Below are 24191 nucleotides of genomic sequence, written 5' to 3' on the forward strand. Positions count from 1 at the left end.
ATCAAAACTGACAAGCAGGTCGTCTGGGGATAGGGCAATCCCCTTGATTGTCGATACCAGGTCAGTAGAGTTTAGTACTGCAGAGGTGGTTTTTCCAGTGAAAGGCCGTAGGATTTCGGACAAAAAACGAGCCAGTTTGTAAGTGGGGGAGTCGATAGTAGAGACAATGGGACGAAGAGGTGTATCTTCTTTATGTATCTTTGGCAAGCCGTACAATCTTGGTGGCCTGGCTGCAGAAGGTTTCAACGAGAACTGTTTGGTCTGATCAATTAATGCGGTTGAAGCAGAAATGATGTTGTTGGTTTTGGAGACGAGGCTGTTGGTGGGGTCTCTTTTTATTTTTGTATAGCTGCCATCGTTGAGTAGTTCTTGAATTTTGTTGTTGTATTCTATTTTGTCCATGATGACAGTGGCATTGCCTGTAAAAGATGTGGTTCCAGACATACAGTACCCTGGTGTCTACAAACTAAGTTGCCTCTGTGGTAGCAGTTACATTGGGGAAACCAAACGACATGTCTCGGACCGCATCCGTGAACATAAAGCTGACCTGAAACACGGTAGGACAAACACCTCAGCCGTGGCAGATCACTGTTACAACTCAGTGGGCTCACATGACATTGACTTCTCCAAGACAGAGGTTCTCTGCAAGCCATCTGGGTATCATGAGAGATTCGTTCATGAGGCGATCCACATATACAAACACAGAGACAATTTTAACCGAGAAGATGGATTCTGGCTTAGCAATCACTGGAAGGACGTAATAAACCATTTCGATACACATTAGGGTAGGTAGAATAATACATAGTGTTATATTAAAATGTATAAGGTATAGGGTGGTCTATAGCAATACAGTATGTAATTTAATGTTGGGTTTGTCTATGGCAGTATATAGTACGGTATAGACGCGTGTGATGTAAGAGAATAAAGTTTAAATGGAAGCATATTATATAATTTTTTACAACGTATAATTTTTTAAGTATCACTTACTGTTAGTAACTCAGCTTATTGTAGAGTATAGTAAGTATACTGATGATGCTATGTAGTTTATACTTTAGTTTGTTATGCAGTTTATACTTTAGTTTTTTACGTGGTTGTTTAGTAACTGCAGCTACATACTATTAACATTTCTTTCCTTTGTTAATGCTACCCCCCCTCCCCCCCCCCTTTGATGCTGCTAATCCTGCATAATGCACGGGCATAGTATTGATTTGGAACCCCCCCCCCCGCCCACCTCCTACCCATTTTCCATATGCTGAATTCCTCTTGATATGCAAATTATTTTGTCTAGGCGCTCTTCTTCCCACCTCCCCCCCTCTAACCCAGCTTAAATATACGCTCCAAGCTTGGTGGTGTTTCATTCTTCGCCTGAGGACGGCTACTTGCGTTGTGGCCGAAACGTCGTGAGAATTGTTTTATTATGTTTTATTTTTATTATTTTATTACTTCCCTTCTACGTGACTTTACCGAAAGAACCAAGAAGAAAAAACTTGTATGTACTAATTTTGATAACACTATGTAACATTTTTTTGTTCCTGGGTAGTAAGTGTTATTTCCTAATTGCTTACTCACTAAAAGTACAGAAAATGGCTAACTTTGCTTTTGTGAACAGGACAGTGATATTTTGAAATTTACCTATTTTCGAGAACATTCCAGATAGATTCAGTGCTGAGTAAACTTGGAATAACTTTCAGAACATTCCAGAACTTTCTAGTAATTTGAAAGTAGTATAAATACAGGGGCCTTAAGTCCACCAGTTCATAATATTTGGTTCTTTCGGTAAAGTCACGTAGGTATAAAATAACATAAATCACGACGTTTCGGGCGCAATACGAGTCGTGATTTATTTTAATTTTATTTTATACCTATGTGACTTTACCGAAAGAACCAAATATTATGGATTCCTAAAGTCACGAAAACTTCAAATCAAGATCCCACCAGTTCAGTTTAGTTCCAGCTGCCTAAGTGGATACATATCTGAATTTTTCTGAGATGGCATCAAGAAGCAACACGCATCCGGCAGACGCATTTTGCTATGTCTGCAGCCAATTTATCAAGACAAGAGCGAAAAAATATTCTGTGGAAGCATCTGCTAAGATGTGTAAGGCCTACAAGGCATATTCCGGCATGCCTGTTGGGGATCAAGACAAACCCTGGGCACCTCATCTCACCTGCGAGAAATGCAAAAAAACTCTGGAAGGTAAGATGGACAATTGTTGCTCGGAATTGTACGTTTGAAAATTTGTCAAAGTTTTTAATTTTAAAATGTGTTACAATTTTCAATGTTATTAAAAAAAAAATAAACCATATATGAAAAATATATATTCATATTCTTGGTTCTTTTGGTAAAGCCACGTAGAAAGAAAAATAATAATAAAAAATTAAGTGAATTAAAAAACACAAATGTGGACTGAAGCTTGGTTCTTATTTGGAGTGAGTGTACTGGCAGTCTACAAATAGACTGTAGCCTGGTTATTAAGTATGGTGAGTGTACTGACAGTCTATAATGTAGACAGTAGCAATGGTTATTAAGCTGGGTGAGTGTACTGGCAGTCTATAATTAGACTGTAGCCTTGTTCTTAACCTCGGTGAGAGTACTGGAAGTCTATAATGTAGGCTGTAGCCTGCTTTTTAAGCTAGTGACTGTAGCATTGTTTGTTAAACTGAGTGAGCGCTATGGAAGTCTATAATGTAGACTTATTCTGGTTCTTTCGGTAATAAAAAATAAAATGAAAACAAAAACCACGACGTTTCGATCCTAACACAAGCGGTCATCAGGGAAAGGGGTGTTAGTCAATAATAGAGGTATGTTGGTTTAGATCGTGTAAATATTAATGTCGTCAAACCTGCCACCACCCGATAACTAATTAGTAAGATTTGTCACGTAAACAGAACAGCCAATTTGTTACTAGTACAGCACACCGGTGTTGGAGAGTAAACTGTTTACATACAGTCGATCACCAATAATTCGGGAGCTTCGGGGGGTAGGGGGCGCCATATTTTCACAAACGCCGAAAAATCACTAAATCACCATTATTTCAAATGGCTTATTTTTTAACATTCTTGCATGACATGTTTTTCGGAGTTGGATATATCTTTTTCAGTGTTTTAAATGTGTTTACTGTATGAAATTGGCATAAATAAACATTCAAATAGACAAATCCATATCCTACTGTTAAAAGTTACTGTATTTACTGTACAGTTCTTACAACTCCAATCTCTAAGACTCTGCATGGGGTGATGTACATAGTACTACGCTTTTGCTTCAACAACCTTGCGTTGGAAGATCACCGCACTGATGCAGCCTTTAGACCGGTGCTCCGATGAACGCCGAATTAAACAACGCAACTTTTCGCTGGATCGTCCAGTATATTGTTTTTATTACTGTCATTATTAGTAATGAAAAATGTATATACGTGCAGTATTTCATTGATTAAGTTGTTGTATGTATTGTATAATGTACTCTAAATAATGTTTGACACTGAAATCAAGTATAGTTACGTATTTGTTAATCCAACACGGTTCCGATTGCCGGAATCAGAAATCATTTTGAAAGCCCGGGATCGCCAGATGTTGGGAGCTGGATAATTGATGATCAACTGTATGTGTGCTGCCACGACCACGGAGCCACTCCGCAAGCGCCGCGACTCCCCCTCTACACCCGCCCTGAACGCACACACGTTATGTTCCGGCGGGGGATCGCATGGCACCACGGGTTTTCATCCGAAGGGCCCCTAAAGGGGAAATCCCACGGTTCCCCGGTGCCAGGAGATTGGCCGCCTTCCCAGGACAAATTACATTGCGCCCCCCCTAAATCGGCTTAAAATTGTATGGGCGCACAGAAGCTCACCGGGCTAACCGCAATGAGACGCTCACAGCACCGGGGAGGGGCCAGGGTGAAAATATTATACGAGCATTTGAAGCTTTCGTGACTGCAAGGATTCATACTCTTAGTTTTTTCGGTAAAGTCACGTAGGTAAAAAATTTAATTAATAAAAGTAATAATAGAAATGAAATAATAAAAAGCACAAATTTTTATTATTTTATTCCTATTATTACTTTTATTAATTTCATTTTTTACCTACGTGACTTTACCGAAAAAACTAAGAGTATTATACGAGCAGCGCAGACGAGGAGGTGGGAGGGAAATCTCTGTGCACTCCGCGGATGTGTATTCGGCAGCTGGGTGGCCGCTCAGGGTACACCGGCTGAGTCAGGGGTAAGGAATACAGGTGCGGAGACAATGGACGGAAAAAATTGATTAACGTAATGCCCTAGGTAACGGCAGCGAAACGTTTGAAAAATCAAAAGGTAGGCACACGATTGGCTGCGCAGGATGATGTAATGTAACCCTGGGGTTTCGAAATCCCAGGGCATGAAAAGGGGAACACGAAACGGTTCAAGGATCTTCTGATCTTCAGCCGTGCGGTGACCCAGACCGACTCCCTGCCTCTTCGAGCCACTCGCAGTGTCCATGAGACGCCAGCGAGTGCCGCCACGAGACAGCGATAGGCAAGGTTCTATCCCATCTCCGTCCCTCCGCCTATACCCGCGTCCTAGCGACGCCATGAGAACGGCTGCGAGGTACTAACAGGGCGCGTAAGTGTTTGGGGGAATCGGGTAGTGATAGGATAGGCTCTGCTCGCAGAATATTTCCTCCGGACAGTGTAGGATTTTGCGCTGTGAATACACGTTAGCACAGAGTATCGGTGCTGTGTATTTGTGTGTGGAGCAGCTGCGTGGGCGGACGAGCGGCGAGGGCAGAGCCGCAGCACGAGCACTCGTTAAATTAATCGCCTACAGGTGCGCGAGTGTTTGTGCCACTGCTGTCGTGTTAACCGTGGGGCGTGCGCGTGTTAGAATACAAACGCCAGCAGGAGCACACGCGTTCGCGCTGCCGCTATAGTGTTGGTCTTTGTGTGGACGCGATTTGGGATACAACCGCCCACCGACGCGCGCGTTTCGCGCAGCCGTTTTAGAGCGCGTCTTAGTGCGGGTGCGGGGCAGCGCACAACCACCTGCCAGCGCGCGCGTGTTCACGCAGTCGCTGTAGTGTTAGCTGTGGGTGTGAGTCTTAGAATCATCTCCAGGAGCATCCACATGCGCTCGTCGGTTGTAGCATTATTGTTGAATAACCTCGGGAGGTTGAAATCCCACGGTCTAGTGGTCGCCTGGATGTCGTGGGCCTGGCGGCGGCCGTTCGACGCGGTGGAGGAGGGAGTGGAGGAGGGATTGGAGGAGGGAGTGGAGGAAGGATTGGAGGAGGGAGTGGAGGAGGGAGTGGAGGGGGCGGACATCGCGCCCCACCTGCCCAGCGAGGGCGGTGGGGTGGACGTCGGCTCCCACACATTTGTCAGATGTACACGGATGATGGAACTTTCGTAGTTTATCATTTTGGCCGTCACTTTGAGTTTCAATTCATCGTCGGTGACTGTGATAGTGGTAGAGGCAGCATTCATCTTTTGAAAAGACTCTGATGAATCTTCGGATTTGTCCATCTCGGTCAGAAGTGTGGCTAGTACTGTGTCATGGTCGGTGTTCTGTAGCTGTATGGCCATTCTTCTTTTATTAATTAAGCAAGTATATGGATTGCTGAACATGATATTCAGTCGTGTGATTTGGTCCTGAATGGAATAACACAGCACTCCATAACACCCGAACGTGCCAAGCAGATGCTTGCGAAAGCCACAAGTGCGCTTTTCTCCAGGGTTGATTTCTTGGTGTGGTGGATATTCATCCACTCCGGAGGCCAGATGTAACCTAGAATATATGTTATAATCAGTAGTGTTACAATACCCACATTCGTCACAACAGCACAAAGCTGATATAAAACATAATATGTCAGTCATGTTTGAAAGTAGATTTCAGTTGCAAATGTCAGAACAAACATTATGTTCATCTAAACTCCAAACTTTAGGGTAACAAGCACAGATTAAGAAGTGAGGGCTGTGTGTGTGTTTTCAGCCCCGTATGCAGACTCTGGGTATTACAGACATTTAAAACAGGCTTAATTTTAGCATGTGAATATTTATTTTCTAAATATGTGAATTAGTTTTATACATATCTATGGGATCTTTGTCAATATCAAAATGATGAAAAATATTAATAGACTTTACCCTTGCTGGAAATAAAACAGGCGATGTTAAGATGTTTAAACACCATCTAGATGCCGAATGTAAGGCATCAAGTCTGCATGATCTTACACTGATGGTGAGACAATGTCATAAAGAAAGCTGTCCTGGTGTAGGCCAATCAGTTTCAAAGACAAATCGTACGTAATTATCAGAGCACGTTTGTTTGCATGTTGCTCCACAAGTAGGCTTATACAGCTATGCGCCAGGCAGATGTAGGGCCACTTTACACATTTACCGGATCTGCTCGCAGAGACCGACATTAGCTTTTGTGTGATCGACTCGTGAAGGGCGCATGGCAAAGGGTTGGACCTTTGCAAAGATCAAATCATATTTCCCAAGTTAAGGCCGGCAGACCTTAAAAGTGTTCACAAACTTGACAATCCAGTCATCCCTCGCTCACCACGGGTTTGCCACTCGAGGTTTCGAGTATCCACGCAAAATATTACTTATACCGTTTGAAACCAACCACGGTATATAGTTTTCCCCGCTGAATGTGGCATCGGTAAGACGGCATCTCGGGTGTGTGAGCAAGTCCCCCATCCCCGAACATCACCATCATCGACATCATCATCGTCATTGTCAACACTATCTCAACGTCACTATCAATGTTAAAGGTAAATACAGATTATCGGACTGCTTCGGGGGGAAGGGGGCGCCGGAGTTTCAAAAACGCAGGATAATCACTTAATACTTATTAAAATTGCTTATTTTTCCACATTATTGCATGACATGTTTTTAGGTGTTATATATGTATTTGTAACATTTGTTCACCATGAGAAATTTGCATAAATAAACACACCGATGGGCTAAAGCAGTGAACTATTTGTCTTTTGTCAACGTGACACTTTTTTACTGATTGGCCGTGTCGGGTGGTGGAGGGTTACGACACATTTATAAATAATGCGATTTGAACCCAAAAACGTTGATTATAAATAAACATACAAATAGACATATCGTACTGTGAAAAGCGTCCGTATTTACAATTCTAATCTCTAAGGCTCTACATGGGGTGATGTAGTAGCACTGCTATGCTCTTGTTCCAGCACCTTGTGTTTGACGATCGCCGGATTGGTTACAGCCGTTGGAGTGATCGTCCAGTGAACTCCAAATTACACAACGCACTGTTGGCCAGATCGCACTGTATATTTTTCGCTTTTATTTTTGTAGTTATAAGTGTATATACTTGCAGTATTTTAATTGTTTAAATTGTATGTCGTGTATAATGTACTGCATATATTTGACCCTGCAATCAAGCATAGCTACTTTTTTTGTCATGCACATCGTGCTGCCAATCGCCGGACTGGTTACAGCCTTTGGAACGGTTTTGCCGGTATTCGCCGGATTGGCCCGGGACCATCGGATAATGTTGGAAGCCAGAAAATCGATGATAGACTGTGAAGGTATGTTTGTTTACTATCACTACTAAATGTATTTTGTTCGATAATACTGCATATATTCCTCAAGTTCACTGAAACCATAGGATGCGTAGTTAGGCTTCGATGAGAGTGTTAACCACGGCTGTGGAACCTAACCCCCTCTTAGTCTTGCCAACCACCGTTTCGACAAAAACGGGGTTTTCAGGAACCAAACCCCCGTGGTTGGCCAGGGATTGCTGTACCAAAGCGGCGTGTCCTGTGTGGTGGGACGCAACTCCATTTCAGAATGCAACTCACGTCCTGAAAATCTACCAGCTGATGGCTGGTGGTTCTATAGATCCTGGCATTGGTCTTGACTTCAACAGACTACTTGACGTGATTATACTAATGTGGAAGAGGAAAAGCAGAGGTGAGAAATCATAGAACGAGCAGCGATCCCACTCAGAGAACACAGTGGAAGTGAGGAAAAACAAGCAAGAGCATACAGAAAAAGCAAGCAGTAGAGGTAAAGAAACATAAACAGAATGTAAAAACTAACAACTAAAGTAATATTAACCAGTGTGTTTCATTTCATTCGGTGAATGAAGTCCCAAAGTACGGCTACCCCCAAGCTGCACCTGCATCCTATGTATTTTAAACCTTTTAGTTTATCTTAAAAGCTATTTAATGTTTATTAAAGGTCTATTATTTACCTTTCCTTGATTTCAACATTGTCGATGCCTTGCATTTTAAAATGACATTCATGTTAGTTTTACATTTGTTTCTAAGGCCTACCTTTGCCTTTTGGCCCTTCGACTTGCCTGAGCTACTGCTCTCGGGAAAACCCTAAGCTGCACCTTGACTCAAACTCAGGTCTTCTCATCTTTTGTTTGGTGCTTCAGCATTGACCACTGTCTAATGGTTCTACCACCACATCTGCCCGTCTTGGTCTGTGATCAGTTTGCTGTGCTCTACAACCAGCTTGTCTTGTCTAAACTAGGCTCGTCTCATCACCTAATTGGCACGGCAGGATTACCACCTGCATGTTCCGACTCTTGACTAGCCAGCCCTCTGCGGCCCGCACCCAGCTTGCCCTAGCTGAAACTCAGCCTCTTTCATCATCCAGTTGATACGGCAGTACTACTACTACTACTGATGCCCTTCCCCATCGGCCTAGTGTTATAATAAATCTGCCTAACAACATTTCCAGTGAGCTGTAAAATAGAAGTATCGGTGGTGAGAACGAGCCTGTAATGAAGTTTATGCTTAAAAACGCCAGGTCGGTCATGCAATGCGCCCCTTTAGTACTAGACAATTGCTATGGGCTGTCCCCACCTAGCTTTTATTACTGAAATCTAGCTTCAACCTGGAGTTAACCAACCTTTGGCTGATTTAGTCCCAGATAGGTATTCAATATTGATATTCCCAGACCAGGTAAAAATGGAGGTGGCAGTGATCTTTCAGACTGGTCTCATCTGTTTTATGTACCCTGGTCGCAAATTTGGGTCATTTGAATGCATGATCATGCACTGTGCCCTGAATGAGAATCAGGGTCTGTATTTCATCCTTGTTCATAGACCACCAGGAAGCAAAAGTGATTTTACATCTCAGCTGACCGAGGTGATCTCTCCCTTGTTCCTGGAATTCCCTTTCACAATTGGGTTGGGAGATTTCAACCCATGGATATATGACCTATCTGATAATTTGGCTACATACCTTTTTGGATACCATGGGTTCCATGGGATTTACTTAGTTTATTCAGGACCCAAACCATGATCACAGCCACACGATCGACATAGTATTCGCCCAGACGGTCTCAGTTGGGGCCATTACATTTTAATCCGCACTATGGACTGATCATAGGGTGATTCATGCTGAGATCAAGGGTCTTCCCACGCCTCTCCCCGTAGTCTGGGGAACTTCAGGGAGGCTGGGTTCGGCCAAAAATGGTAATGACCCCGTCTGGATTTTATGATGCCTTATCGGCCCATATTTAATCTTACTGTAACAGTGATACCACCAATGAAAGGGTTGATAAGTACAATTTAGTGCTCTGATCTGCTATTGATGATCTTACTCCTGACCGCTGTCTTAATGCTCAAGTTACCACAAGCACCCCCTGGCCCTGAAAGTACAACTTAGTAAAATGGAATGATGCTGGCGCAGATCTGAGCTCGATGATGATCGAACAACTCTTTGAGCCCGTCAATGGGCTTACACACGGGTTATCTTAATTGGGAAGAAAAGTACATCGCCGTGAGGATGGATTCTGCAAGGAACCGCCCTGCTGAGCTGTTCAGGGTGGTCAACAGTTTGATTCACCCAGACTGTACATCCATAAAGGTTGCTCCTTCTTAAGAGCGTTGCAAAGATTTCCATCAGTTCTTTGCTCATAAGATCGATCACCTTAGAGAGGGTATCTGCCCAGCAATTATTCCTGATCCTAGCTTGGACACAAGGGCTCCTTTCATCTTTCAGGCTTTTTTTACCAAACCAGCCTACATACCTCATCCAGACTACTGTGGGGATGAAATTGACCACTTGTGATTTAGATCCCTGTCCCTCTTGGCTTCTTAAGGAGGCAATTGAGCCGGTGATCCTGATGGTGACTGAATTGGTCAACTCTTCACTTTCAGAAGGAGTGTTCCCAGGACCCCTGAAAATGGCTTGAGTGCGACCACTTCTAAATAAAACGGTAATGGATGTTGATATCCTGGCTAACTATCGCCCGATCTCCAATTTTTCTTTTTTATGGAAGAATATACAAAGGGTGGCTTCCTCCCAGTTTGAGTCATGTCTTGAGGCCGAGTTTTTCTTTGATGTCACTCAATCAGGCTTCAGGGTCCATCATGGAGCTGAGTCTGGCTTGATTTGCGTGGCAGACGATCTTCTCATGGCGTTGGACAGGGGCTGTATTTCAGCCCTTGTTATAGTAGACCTCTCAGCGGTCTTTTGCAACAATAGATCCTGAGGTTTTATTGTGGTGCCTACGGGACCTGGCAGGAATCAGAGGCACCGCCTTGCAGTGGATTGCATCTTTTCTGCAGGGCAGGACCCAGAAGGTGGCCTGGGGTTCCCATGTTTCCCCTGCCGGACCCTCCCCTTACTGTATTCCTCAGGGGTCAGTCTTATCTCCACTTTTATGCAATGTCTATTTTAGGCCACTGGCAGCTATCATCCGGAGGCACGAGTTACAGTGCTGTCAGTACGTCGATGACACCCAAATATACGTCTCCTCATGTGACCCAGATGCAGCGCTCGCCTGCTTAACAGACGGTCTGGCAGCGGTAGCTGCATAGATACAGCAGAATTGGCTAAGGCTGAATCCTGACAAGATGGAGCTGATGATTGTAGGATCAGAGAGTTGGCTGCGGATGGGACGGGGAGCTGGATCATCCATTGATTTATACTCTTTGGTTCTTTCGGTAAAGTCACGTCGATAGAAACATAATAATAAAAATAAAGTGAATAAAATTAATAAGAACTAAAAACCACTAATGTAGTCTGTAGCCTGGTTCTTAATCGGAGTGAGTGTACTGGCAGTCTATAATGTAGACTGTAGCCTGGTTCTTAACCTTGGTGAGTGTACTTGTAGTCTATAATGTTGACTACCAGTACACTACCTTATAGACTGCCAGTACACTCACTCCGATTAAGAACCAGGCTACAGTCTACATGAGTGTTTTTTGTTTTTTATTATGTTTATTACATTTTAATTATTTTAATTTTCGTTCACTTTATTTTTACTATTATTTTTCTATCTACGTGACTTTGCCGAAATAACCAAATAATAGGAATTCCTGCAGTCACGAAAGGTTTAAGTCAAAATTCATCCATTAATTAATGGAGCACGCCCTCTCCCTGTAACAGTGATACACAACCTGGGTGTGCTGTTCGATGGCCAAAGCGATGTTTAATCACCTAAAAGTGCTCCGAGGGCTGTGACTCCTCTTATTCGCTAGTGATCTCAAAACGCTGGTTCACACCTTTGTGTCAACACATCTGAATTACAGAAATGCTTTGTATGCTGAGCTGCTTCGTGGACTGGTTCGGAAACTACAGCTGGTGCAGAATGCGGCTGCCAAAATGATTAGACGTGTTAGCCGTTTCGAGCACATGGGAGCAATCTTCCGTGATCTGCACTGGCTACCAGTCAGCTATCGCATACAATTTAAATTAGCTGTAATATCTTTCAAAGCTTTAAACGGCCTTGGTTCTCAGTACCTGCAGTCCCGTATGGCCCTCCAGACATCTGGTAAACGGGACTGCAAATGAATAGCTTGAAATTCAGTAATGTAATCTGGTGTGCGAACACTGAAGAGACAAAGATAGGCCATGGATGATTCTGACATAAATGTTTCTGTCTTGTGATAGTTTTAAGTTGCTGCTCTTTACCAACACTTCGCTGAAAGTATCAGCAGAGGATACATGACAGTACACACATCCATAATGCAGGTTTTTTTTAGATTAGATCGCGTACATATATATAAATGTGTCGTTAAACCAATCACCACCCGACACAGCCAATTATTAAGGGTTGTCACGTAAACAGAACGTACCAATTCCTCATTAGTACAGCACACCGGTGTTTTGTACTAGTGACGAATTGGTAATTCAACAAAAGTACAGCACACCAGTGTGTGCTGTATTATGGATATTGAACGTGAAAGCCTACGTGTTAAACAAAGCACACACATGTTTGACACTGAAAATATTGACAAAGGGACAATGCGTATTCAATATAAGCCATACTCACTTCCAGTTATTAAGTTTGTACGTTGATTCGTTGCATATTTCCACAGCAACCTTGACCTTTGTTTTCATCCCCGCCAAAACCGAACTAACTGTTTTTCCCTTGACGACTGTCTTCTTGGGTGCTTTACCCGCCATGGCAGAACGCTTGCTTCTCCTTAGCTCAACACAACACGATAGGGATAAAACATTGGCACGTCGCCACTAGAATGATCAAGGCATCAACACGTTTACAATCCTCCAGGCATACTCTTTAAAACCTCAGCGTTAAGTGAAAACCGTGTATCAAAACATTTTCCCATAAGGTCGCATTATATAATCTAAAAGATACGATCCTAAGCATTTTTTTTCGAACCCGAAATCTACTAAAATAAAACTTTTCAACAAATCCAGATATTTAAAAATACTGTCCACTGTAGTTGACTAACTAGAAACTGTAGTGCAGATCATGTGAGGTGGTGAGGGGTGACTGTGAGGATGAGTGATGGGCAGTAGGTGAGGTGGTGATGCTACGCAACGCTGCAGCCAGGCGCGCATCCTGGAACCATGTAAAATGCATGCACGGACAACACGACAGAACTTGAATTTACTGTTGTTATTTTGATTTTGTTTCAACAAGAAAAAAGGTAATGTAGATTAACAAAAACGTAATAATGAAGCAAACGAGACGTTATCCGAAGCAAAGTTAACTTATGACGAACGTAATAACGAATATTCATAAACCGAAAAAACATATTTAAGGGTACACCTGCATAACAAATACCAAATATTGATCACAGCGCACAGTTGGGAAACGTATAGTTCGTGACATATCGCTACGCGTGTTCCTCTAACTGGCAGTGAACAAATGCAACCGAATCTTTTGAGGTTTTTGAACCACGGCGAATGACCAGTTGCCCCATCCACGTACCTGCCGTGTGCCTGCAGAGTTGAATCTTCATCTGTTTTCCTTTACAGACAAACACACACAGAGAGACGCCTACTGATCATCACCAACACCACGTGACCAACACAACCGTGCCCCATTCCACCAGGTGAATCTCTCCCACAGAGCCACGCATTAAACACACTATTATATCTGCTTATTTCTCTTCGTCTGTAAGCCGGCTTCGGCATTTCGTGTGACTTTAATGTGCGAGGCACTTTGAAAAGGCAAGCGATAGAAGTCCTGAGCGGAGAGTCCTAAGCGTGAGAGGTGCGCAAATCACTTCTGTTGGCTTCGGTACATCACTCTCACGCGAATGGACGCGTCTACAAACCCAAGGTGTGCACCGCACATCGCGGTGCCCCCGTGAAATAGCAGAGCCGAGCAGCTCATTGCGCCCCTTCCTGCTGAAATGAATACCATCTAAATCTAACCTCTGGCTAATTCATCAACGAGACATCGCCCAGATTAAAATTAGTTTTTTATTTAGAGATACATGCGTGCCATGTGATAATAATCAATATTTAACTTTACATATTATAAAAAAAATATTGCGATGATAATGTGCTATCTATTGTATATTTCCGCTTATCTGTTATTGATTTATTTTACCGTGACTCATTGCAATGGCGTCGTTGCGGTTTTTTGTTGTTGATGAACCACCGATTTAAGAGCTGAATTTCTCACAGGGCCATTCAAAATGAACTGAACAACTGCTTAGAGAGACGAGGGGACGACTCACCGTGCAGCGCTCCCAGCCTGTGTCTGAATAGAACGCTGTCACCACCAGCGGTGGTGTTATAAACACACCGCATACCTTGACCACGCCAGCAGCACCTCTGCAGCCAATCGCAGGCAGCCTAATCAGTCGATTGAGTGTGTTGGAGAGCAAATCCACAACATTTCCAATCTGAGTACCACGTTTCGCCAGTAATTACAACCAGCATCATCAGGCGGGCAGCTCGATTGACTCGGTACGTATCCGCCCCTGCAACGTCAATGGAGCACACACCTGCTTGGTTCATGCAGTCATTCTATATAATCATCATCATCAGCCACCATGTGGGATAGAGGCATTGCAAGGAATGGGATAGAGGGTGCTGTCCATATAAATAATTCAAATGGCAATGGATACGAAACAGGAGCATTTCTCCATAAATCTGGCTGTCGCCTGATAAAGCTGGTGGTAATTACTGGCGAAACGTCGTACTCAGATGGTAAATGTTGTGGCTTGGTTCTCCAACACACCGGTTAGTGCTGCACTAGTAACGAATTAGCACATTCTGTTTATGTGACAAACCCCTTACTAATTGACTGTGTCGGGTGCAGAGGTCGCAAACGGGTTTTGATTCCTTACCCGTACCCGTACCCGGCCGCACCAGGGTCGCAAACGGGTACCCGTACCCGGCCGGGTACGGGTAGCCGGGTATCGGGTTGGGTACGGGTATCGGGTACCCGGTTGCGACTTCTGGTCGTGTGGTGGCGGATTTAACGACAATTTTATATATTTACGCGATCTAACCCAAAAACCTCTATTATATTCTCAGGTTTTTTCGGTAAAGTCACGTAGGTAAAAACATTAAAATTAATGAAAGTAAAATAAAACAAAACAAAAATAAAATTCACGACGTTTCGGAGGCAACACAAGTCTCCGTCATCAGGTGGGACCGTCACAGCCGAATTAGCTGCAGCTAATTCGGCTGTGACGTGACGTGACTTTACCGAAAAAACCTGAGAATATGAATCATTGGAGTCACGAAAGCTTCAAATCTAGAACCTCTATTATACTTTCAGTTTCATGTATTAGGTAAAGCCCTGTGAGCCATGCGGCTCTTGACTCGGGTGCAACCACAACAAACAAAAACATGAACAAAGAACATCTTAAAGTGACTACACGCAACAGAAAAATCCAGGAAAAAACAGCAAAGGCTTACATGTGATTCAACCCCGGGTTCTCAAGTGTAACAAGTTGATGGTCTCAGCCTGGTCATAAATGACAACACAAAAGAAATGTGCGTTAAATTTGAATGAAACATATTGTTTGTCCTGTGATGTGACACTACTCAAGTGTTGAAGTGGCTTGAAAAATGCAGCAACAAAAAACCTTTTGTGTGAACTAGAGGTCACTTTAAGGTACCTGTGGTATCTGCTTCCCTCAGATATTCAACAGATTTCTTTGCCTTGTGGTGAAAGATTGTGTTTTTCAATCGGCGTAACATCCCGTACACGCGTGCGTGCAGGTCAACCAGTGGCTGACTTGACTTGGCTGGAGACGGCTGAAGAAGACGAGTCTGAAGATGAGAATGCAGATTAAAAAGGAAAATGGGAAAAATAAATTCGAAAAAACAGAGACTAGTGAATAATTTCATATGTTTGATCAGGCATTGCATCGCACACGCACACACGACACACAAGGATGAGTGTGCCAGGGAAGGTTTTTTTTTGCTGCATGAAATTTAAATTATCAATAACTTGAAAAAGCTGCAGCAGAAAAAATATACGAAATGATATTTCGTTGATGTTCGGAACATAAATGATACTAGCAGGAATTTGCAATGAACTGTAAAAATGGCCACATGAGAAATTAACATAAGCTTGAACCATGCTTAAGGGTCTGTTGTTCGTTTGTATGATGATGGTTGTTATTGACAATTTCACAATTGTACTCCAAGAGCGTTTGCATTTATTTAGTATCTACTCAAAGACGAATGTCCACTGCTTACCGGTGCAATAGTTAGCACACTGGACTTAAATCCAGAGGTTACTGATTCGATTCCATTTCCCTGCATGGCGATTGAAAAGGTAGGAATTTTTCTTAACCCCGCCCCCCCCCCGTCTCCCCCACCACTGCCTACCCAGCAGTTGTGTAAACATCTGGCTTGACATGCGTATGATGGGGTAAAGTGTTGGTACTCTACCCTTTTAAAAACATCTCCTTCTAGAGCTTTGTACCATTATATAAAAGACACTTCACAATAATTATGGATGGTTCCAGCGATCCTGATCACATATTAAATTTGGCAAGACGATTTCCTACACTGGTCTCCTTTATACCCGCGTTCATTTAACTCACTGTTGTTTTGTCGTTGTTGTTGTTGTATCCTCAAATCTTGTAACTAAATTTTAACCCACTTCCCAATGTGGTATCGACTGCAAACTTGGTATACTTGTGTCATAATTGATGACAATACTATATTCTATCATAAAAAAATATATTTTTAAACATTATTTTTCTATGTTATGTTTCGGCTTTGGTCTAATTGTCCACGGTAAACTGACGTTGGCTGTAATTGCCCACACTCCGGGAATAGAGGACTGGATAGCAAACAAAGGCGGCATTAGTCCATCATACTCCCACAGCACCTCCCACAAGACATTGCGGGGAATACAGTCATATGCCTTCTCCAAGTCTACAAAACAGAGGTCGACAGGATAAGCGTACTCTCATGACCCCTCCAACATCTGTGAGAGAGAAAAGAGCAGGTCCATTGTTTCACGACCACGACCGAAGCATCGTAACCGTATCGTGGTGGTGGGGTTGGTGTGTTCCAATGACCCTCAGAGCTATGTCGGCTATAATAAAGCCCCTCATGAATGGTTAAAAATTACCACAGAGAACCTCGCCCGGACAAGGTATACCGGGACACACCTCTGGAGCCAGGCCTGGGGGTGGTGTTCGCCAGCAAGCGCCTGGTGGCCGGTTGACCCCCCATGTAACCCAGTCGGGCCCAGCCCGAAATGGCTACATGGTACCGTTCTGTGGGCCCAACATCCGCAGGATGAAGGGTGATGGGCGAGTGCGATGCGTATGGCAGGGAGAGGGATGGTGTCGTATGGACTGGACCATGGCAATCTTTTCTTTTGAACCACAGGAAATACATGCCAACGAGTCCATAAGCAGTCGCGTGACATCTACATCTGCACGCAATCGGCTGCAGCAGACTTGGAGCAAATGCTGTTTACTTTGCTCCCCGTACCCTTCCTCTCTGTCAACTTTTTTATTTTTGCGTCATTAATTCCTATAGGCTCGTACATATGTATGTACATTGAACATCTTTCGCACCGTATATAGCCAACCGTGCTAATCGCAGGTGCAGGGGAAGGACGACAAACCAAACACAAAAAACAGTTCTAAAGAAATTAGTTTGTCAATCTAGATAATTTAAAAGTGCAAATCTCCAGTGGATTCCTAATATTGGAAGAGTATTCCAGACGGCCATAGAAGTATATCGGAAAGCGCGCCAAAAGTGTAATGTATAGTGTAGAGTTGTGTATAGTGTCGTGTATAATGTAGTGTATCGTGTAGTGTATATAGCATCAAAAAGTGCGCGATGCAGCGAGAATGATGACCAGAGTTCGAGTGATGGTTTTTGCTCATCGTCAATCTCTTGTTTTTACCGCTCAAACCATAAAATATGCTTACAACATCCGATCAATCTAAACGAAGAACACTAAATGCCGATGGTGATACTGACTAAAGCCTCTGGATTATAGGCGTGCATGAGTGCGTGTTTTTCAGTCTACAAAGGCATGGCGTCTCGGTTGTCCAATGTAACTACAGACCAACCGCCACAGATTAATTTGAATTAACACAAATTTTAATTCAGGGTCAGAAAAAAAAATCCATCAATGCACTTTTGACTGAGACTATCCGTCCGAAAATGTATACAGATCTATGGAGCTGATAATGGCGAGTTTACGCATCACTGCCGCGTGGGTACGTGCCAAGCGACACCAACTCACGAAGTTTAAGGAAAGTGACACGAAGTTAAACTTTTCGGCTTGTTATGGTGTAACGCAATGTATTTGAGTAGAGCAGTGGTTCTTAACCATTACCGCAGCCTTGCACCCCTTTGGTTCTCAATAATTAAAACATGTATGTTAATACATACATAGAGGGTTTAATGAAACAAAGTAAGTTGTTACTTACGTGCAGGTGTTTAATTTGTGTTTTCGATTATTTACCTTTTAAAAAAATCTGGCCATATCTCGCACCCCCAGAAAGACCATCTTGCACCCCCAGGGGATGCGTGATGCACCCCAGCTACAGAAACACTGGAGGAGAATATTCACTGCAATATATATAGTGTATGCATCGTGAGGGTTATTTCACAATTCTTTATGACCTTGCAATGTGTGATTAGTGAAAGCGGGGAGCATAGAAGTTGGGGCGTAGTACAATACAGCAGTGGATGTTGCTGTACCGTACTTTGATGACAGTGTATGTCCACAAGACAACGATGTATAATTAATGTATGCCCATGGCCCCCATGGGCCACTTGCGGCCCCCTGGTCTTTAGTGCGCCCCTGACGTGCGCCCCCCCCCCCCCCCGACAATACACAAAGAGTGACAACGCCGCTCCATCATCATCATCGTGCTGCTGTCAAACCCAACCCAATAGTTTCAAATGCATGGCGGCCTCTTACTCACACACTGATCCATAATAGGTTTTTGGGTTAGATCGCGTAAATGTATAAATGTGTCATTGAACCCGGCCAACACCCGATACAGCAAACTAGTACGCGTAAACGGCCTCGCGGATGTGACGTAACAGGTGGGAGGAGTTAGGGTCACGTGGGGAGAGCTTTTAAGGGCAGGAACCGGAAGGGCTGGAGGAGAGTGTGGGAATAAAGATAGGAGGAGGCCACGCAGGGCAGGAGGTGGAGAGTGGCGTGATCCCCACAGGTCGGGACTCGGCACTGTTGGCCAGCGGTGTCCGGGCACGGAGGAGACGGAGAGCCAGCAGTGGGGCTGCATAGAGAGCAGCCGTGGGGCTGCAGGTCGGAGGCAGAGAGGCTGAGTGAAGAGCCAGCAGCGGGGCAGCATAGTGAGCCAGCAGCAAGTCTGCAGGGGCGACGGCAGCAGTGGGGCTGCCGAGCGGGAGACAGAGGAGACTCTGAGCGAGACGCCGTGCGGGCAAGGTTGTACGAACCACAATAAAAGACAACGGAGACAGACCAGGGGCAAACGTCCTTATTTACATATTTATGCGATCTAACCCAAAAACCTTTATTATGGACATTGGTCACAAAAGCCTACGTGTTAAACTCACACACTGATGTCGTCTTATCGGCGAAAGTGGCAACTCCTCTCCCCAAAGTCCCCCCCCCCCCCCTAAAAATGAGTGAAGAACATTAACTTAAGAGATTCCGAAACCCAGAATCAGCTCTTTCGTCATTGTGTGTGTTTGAGAGACAATTCCCGTAGCGGCCAGTTGAGTAAAACATTCCCATAGTCTTGTACAGGGAATTTGAGTTTTAGGTCTATCTGGTGTACAGCCGTTTCAATATGGGCAAACATTTTACATTGTCTATTTGTTTGTGTTTCTTCCTTGTGGTGGGACTTTGTAGATTTACAAGGGGCACCGCGTGACCAATAAGGTCTGAATTGGTCTGTAAAAAGGTAGGGCACTGATAAAGGGTTGACAGTTATAGTAAAATGTGCCCGACTTCCGTGACCTTCTGTGATCCTCCCCTCGCTTTTTTTCCCCGGCTGGTGTTTTTACCTAATAATTATAATAACCATGACATTTATAACGCGCAAGATTTTTGCAGACAAGTCAACAACTCAGAGGCGTGGAGCAGAGCTCAGGGCCGCTCGAAAGCCCTGACCCAATACAGACAGAGGCCCTTAGATGTTAAATGTCAGAGTGCATTCGATGTGCAAAGGGATATAGACCATCTTGATTTAAAGCTCTCGTGACTGCAGGAATCCATACTCTTTGGTTCTTTCAGTAAAGTCACATAGGTAGAACATTAGATTATGACGTTTTGATCGCTGTAGTGTATAATTATACACGATTATAATTAATTATAATCAACTGTGCAGTGGTGTGAAAAGTAGTGTAGTGTATTCTGACGTGAGGCTGTAACAGTTCGAGACCTCGGTGTCCGAAGCAGATGTTGAGTGACGCTGCGTAGTTTTCTACCGTGAGCTTCGTGCAAGGCGAGAGTTAGTGAGGCGAGGTATGAGCCAACGGCGTGCCCTCACTCTCTCGCCCCACACCTGCATGCAATTGCCGTGAGCAGGTTAAGAGCAGATGATGTTGTTTCAATGGACTCATCTTCAACCCTATTTGCTTCTAGAATAACATCTACACGTACGTTTGTCACGACTTTCCACAGGCTCGTCCTTTATCTCAATCTCTCAAAACGAGACAGATGCTCCTCATAGCCTTCACTTACTTTTGAGGCAAGTGCTGTTAGTGAGTAGCAGCACCTACAAAGGCCGGAACGGCTAGCGCAACGCCCGGCCGCCTTTGTCTGCTAGTGGGGATGTTTACACATTTGAGGCTCAGTTGACCTAGGGGAGGCCCAGGACCGGTTAAGATAATCGTCACCGATCTTGGCCATGAGCGGGAAACGAACATGGGTCGCTGGGTTTCTAGCACAGTGCGCTATCCACTACGCTGCCACTCCCCACTCAAACGACAAAGATCAGGACAACATATAATACGTCAATTCACACAAAGCTTCCACTGGCTAAAATAATTAAATTAATGTCATGCGTACACATCTACGGGGTAAGAAAAATAATATGTTAGCCCAGTGCTCACAGGAGACAATTCCATCCACTAATGTTTACAGATCCTGGCTGTCGATATAACGGAGCTCAGGTTTTATTCCATCACTACTAAGCAACGGCAACTCGCACAGGTTAAGGAAGGTTTTATCCATTGACAGTTTTAATATGTTCATACTGAATGGGGCTTTGGGTGGGTATAGGCATTACTTTAATGCGATGATTTTCTCTCGTAATCTGGCTTCTTAGCAAAACACTCCAAAGACAGAATGCCCAAATACGCAAAACATGACCTTCCTGAAAAAAACAATCAAGGTTAAAGTAAAATCACTTTCTAAATTAATTAACATCAGTATAATTGTTCAAGTGCGACTCTACTAATCACAGCAGTGCCATGCTCAACATACTATGAAAAGCCGAGGTAAAGTTCATTTGCCTATTTTCGCTAAAAATTACCAAAATTATTACTTCTCCATACCAAGTTTCCATACACACAATTCTACAATTATCAGCAAACAGGCACATAGTCAATATAAATATATATTTGTGGTCAAATTGACCTCATGCCCCTTATTGGTTTAGAACTTGGGGTTTATAGGTGTACATCACCATCAGTACTCTCAGCAGGTCGGCAGGCCTACAACCCTCGAAGATAAATCCCACACGTACGATTTTAGGAGACTAGGATATAAAGCAATCCTTTACACGAGTTGAATCCCATTTCCCACCTAATATGCTGCAATGCATTTTTTTCTTGCAATTCAAAACTCTCATTTGCAATTACTTAATGTCAGTGGCGGCTCCTGCAAAATCTCTCAGGGGGGGCAAATGTCTGGATGATTGATAAGGTCCACCCATGCAATGAATAAATTAACAGCTTAAGCATGTAAAGGCAACTTCACTTCTTTAATATTAATGAAAAATAAAGTGACTCTTACAATACATCTTGTTTGTTTATATACTCACTATTAAAACAAACCACTCAAGTTAATTGTATTAAAGATTCCACTAGGTGGCGATAAATTATATTGTTGGATGAAACGTGCTTACGTATGATGACGTTAGCACGTATGATGACGTAAGCACGTTAGGGCGAGCCCTCCCGGAAGCCATAGAGAATGCATTGCAGCGCCCCCGTTCGAAAAAAAACATCTTTGAATGTAAGTCTATGGGGCCACTCGGGGCGATTCTCAGCCGTAGTGAAATCGCCCAAAAAGAGGCGGTACTCCACAGAACGTGACATGACGCTGATTGGACTATATCCAGAGGCTGACAGTGACGGCTAGCGTGACTCTGTGGTTGAATGCCATTGGTGGTGCGTCGCCCAATCGCCCTAATGAAGAAACCGCCCCTGCTTAATGTATTAAATATCACAATGCAGTACATCTTGTACGGATTGAGCAATCACAGCCAGTGAATGCATAACTGAATCGCGTTACAATATGGAAACGCATTACTTCCACAAAACACTAATCTGTGCATACATCGCTCCCACGTCCCTATTTCCACACACACCAACATTTTTAATTAACGTACCTACAGCGTGACTCTAAAACACGTGGCCAGGCCATTAAGTTCGCACGTGCATGGGCTTCATAGATGACTAGGCCGGAGGCCATTAGAGCAACTCGTATGTTACACTAACTTCAATTTCACCACATGAGTACTGCACATAGGAGCGCTAACTACACGGCAATAAAGCACCTACAGACGATGCTTGTTTGAGCGCTCACTGGAGTGGGATGTGCATGAACTCAAGAGACAACCACATTTTCTCTCGTCTCCACCATTTTGTCTGGCTCGGGTCACGTGACCAGACTACGTCCTGCCCCTCTGTGACCTGGCAGTTCTCCACGTTAGGCCCGCCACGAACCACGCGGGCACCAGCAAAGCCGACCAGAATGGAACTATGAACGCAAATTCTCTTTGACAATTTTTATTAATTTGAAAACGTAGGCACATCAAGTCCTCGCACACATCAAGTTTAACACATACAACAAGATTAACATCCAAACATGTCTGTCACTTAACACTACCTTTTTAATTCACTCTATGGATTACACTTAACTCTTTTAAGATCTAACTTTGGGTAATGCGTTCTCTGTCACCACAATATTAACAGTTACAACAGCAATCACTTAAACATACAGCTATTCAACAATTACACTTTGCCTCGTACAATTTAACTACACCTTACACCTGAGCATTATTTAACCTGGAAGCATTACAACAACAGCGACAACATTTTTGCTTTGACATAGAACCTCCCTTGCCAGTATCAATATATAAGAAAAGGTTTGACCCTTTCTGGCAATAAAAGAGGTGTTAAGATGTTAAACCACCAAACTGAAACCTTTTGCAAGGAATCATGTCTGCTTTCACCACATATACTTGTTGTGAACATGCAAACAAAAAAACATGCTCTGATAGTATGATGCATTGTCTTTGAAACTGATTGGTCCACACCAGAGACAGCTTTCTTTAGAGCCTAGTCTCAAATGGTGTTAGATCGGACGACGCCAAAAAGCAAACAGCACAAGGACAATGCCACTATTAGGACATTGAGAGCTCGGGGTGAGCAGCTACAGTACATAATGGGACCTCCCTTGCCAGTATCAAAATATAAGAATAGGTGTTGTGTCCTTTCTGGCAATGAAACAGGTGTCAATCCTCGGCTAACTCACTGACTCACCACCCACTCACTCATCACTCACCCACCCACTCACACCCTCTCACAACCACCCACCTACCCTCTTAAAACCACCCGCCCACCCACTCAACCACCACTTTCCCAATCACCAACTTGCCCGTCTCTCTCCTTGGGCAATGTCTAAAGGCAATTAAGGTGTATCTTGAGGCAAGATGCTTAGATGAACTTTGGACTTGGCGTGGCACTGAACTCTGAACCCAAGAGACTCATTGACTTCAGGGGTAAGTGCTGAGTTAGTGAGCAACTATTAAGGTAGAACAGTTGAGTTAGTGAGCACCTATTAAGGTAGTACAGTACACGTGTTAAGACGAGTGGTGGTGTCAGAAATGTGTACAACACTGGCTAGCCATCGAACAAAGACGGTCACTTTATCGCGTGCTTTCAGATGCACTATTTGTGATCGTCTGGAATGCTCTTCCGATAATAGGAAGCCACTGGAGCTATACACTTTTAAATCATCCAGTTTGAAAACGCATTCCTTTAGAACTGCTTTTGGTGTTAAGTTTGTTGTCTTTCGCCTACACCTCTAATTATCACGGTTGGTTATGCACAGTGCGAATGAAGATCTAGACAAAGTCCCATCGGTGAGCTCCTCCGGCAGGCAAGGCTGCATGCCCAATCACCGCGTGCCTAAGGCTCATGAAGGATACTACTTGGCAATTGGAGGCAGTCGCCCTCCAGCAACAACAGAGGGCGGAGGAGCGACGCTCACAACGACGAGCGGAGCGCCGGATGGCTAAGTACATAAAGTTGGCACAGTAGGGGGTACATCTGATGAATCTACCAGTCATCTCAG

The 24191-nt window shown here is 43.8% G+C and overlaps 1 long non-coding RNA gene across 20 annotated transcripts in view; it reads left to right on the top strand.

Annotated features, from left to right (window-relative positions):
- The window catches only part of LOC144735499 (uncharacterized), a 38938-nt gene extending 17311 nt beyond the window's left edge, over positions 1–21627 (top strand). For 7 of the 20 annotated variants that reach the window (XR_013588623.1, XR_013588627.1, XR_013588625.1 and 4 more), the window contains 4 exons: positions 2043–2197; positions 13196–13272; positions 13853–14137; positions 15404–21627. This is a non-coding gene — a long non-coding RNA (uncharacterized LOC144735499). Of the gene's footprint in view, positions 1–2042; positions 2198–7441; positions 7532–7792; positions 8013–10122; positions 10182–13195; positions 13273–13852; positions 14138–15403 lie in introns of all 20 variants that reach the window. The other 13 variants (XR_013588641.1, XR_013588639.1, XR_013588640.1 and 10 more) reach the window with 9 other exon arrangements.
- Positions 21628–24191: the final 2564 nt, after the last annotated feature.

This window comes from Lampetra planeri, chromosome 55 (assembly GCF_965212315.1).
Source record: "Lampetra planeri chromosome 55, kcLamPlan1.2.h2, whole genome shotgun sequence".
Taxonomy (NCBI): domain Eukaryota; kingdom Metazoa; phylum Chordata; class Hyperoartia; order Petromyzontiformes; family Petromyzontidae; genus Lampetra; species Lampetra planeri.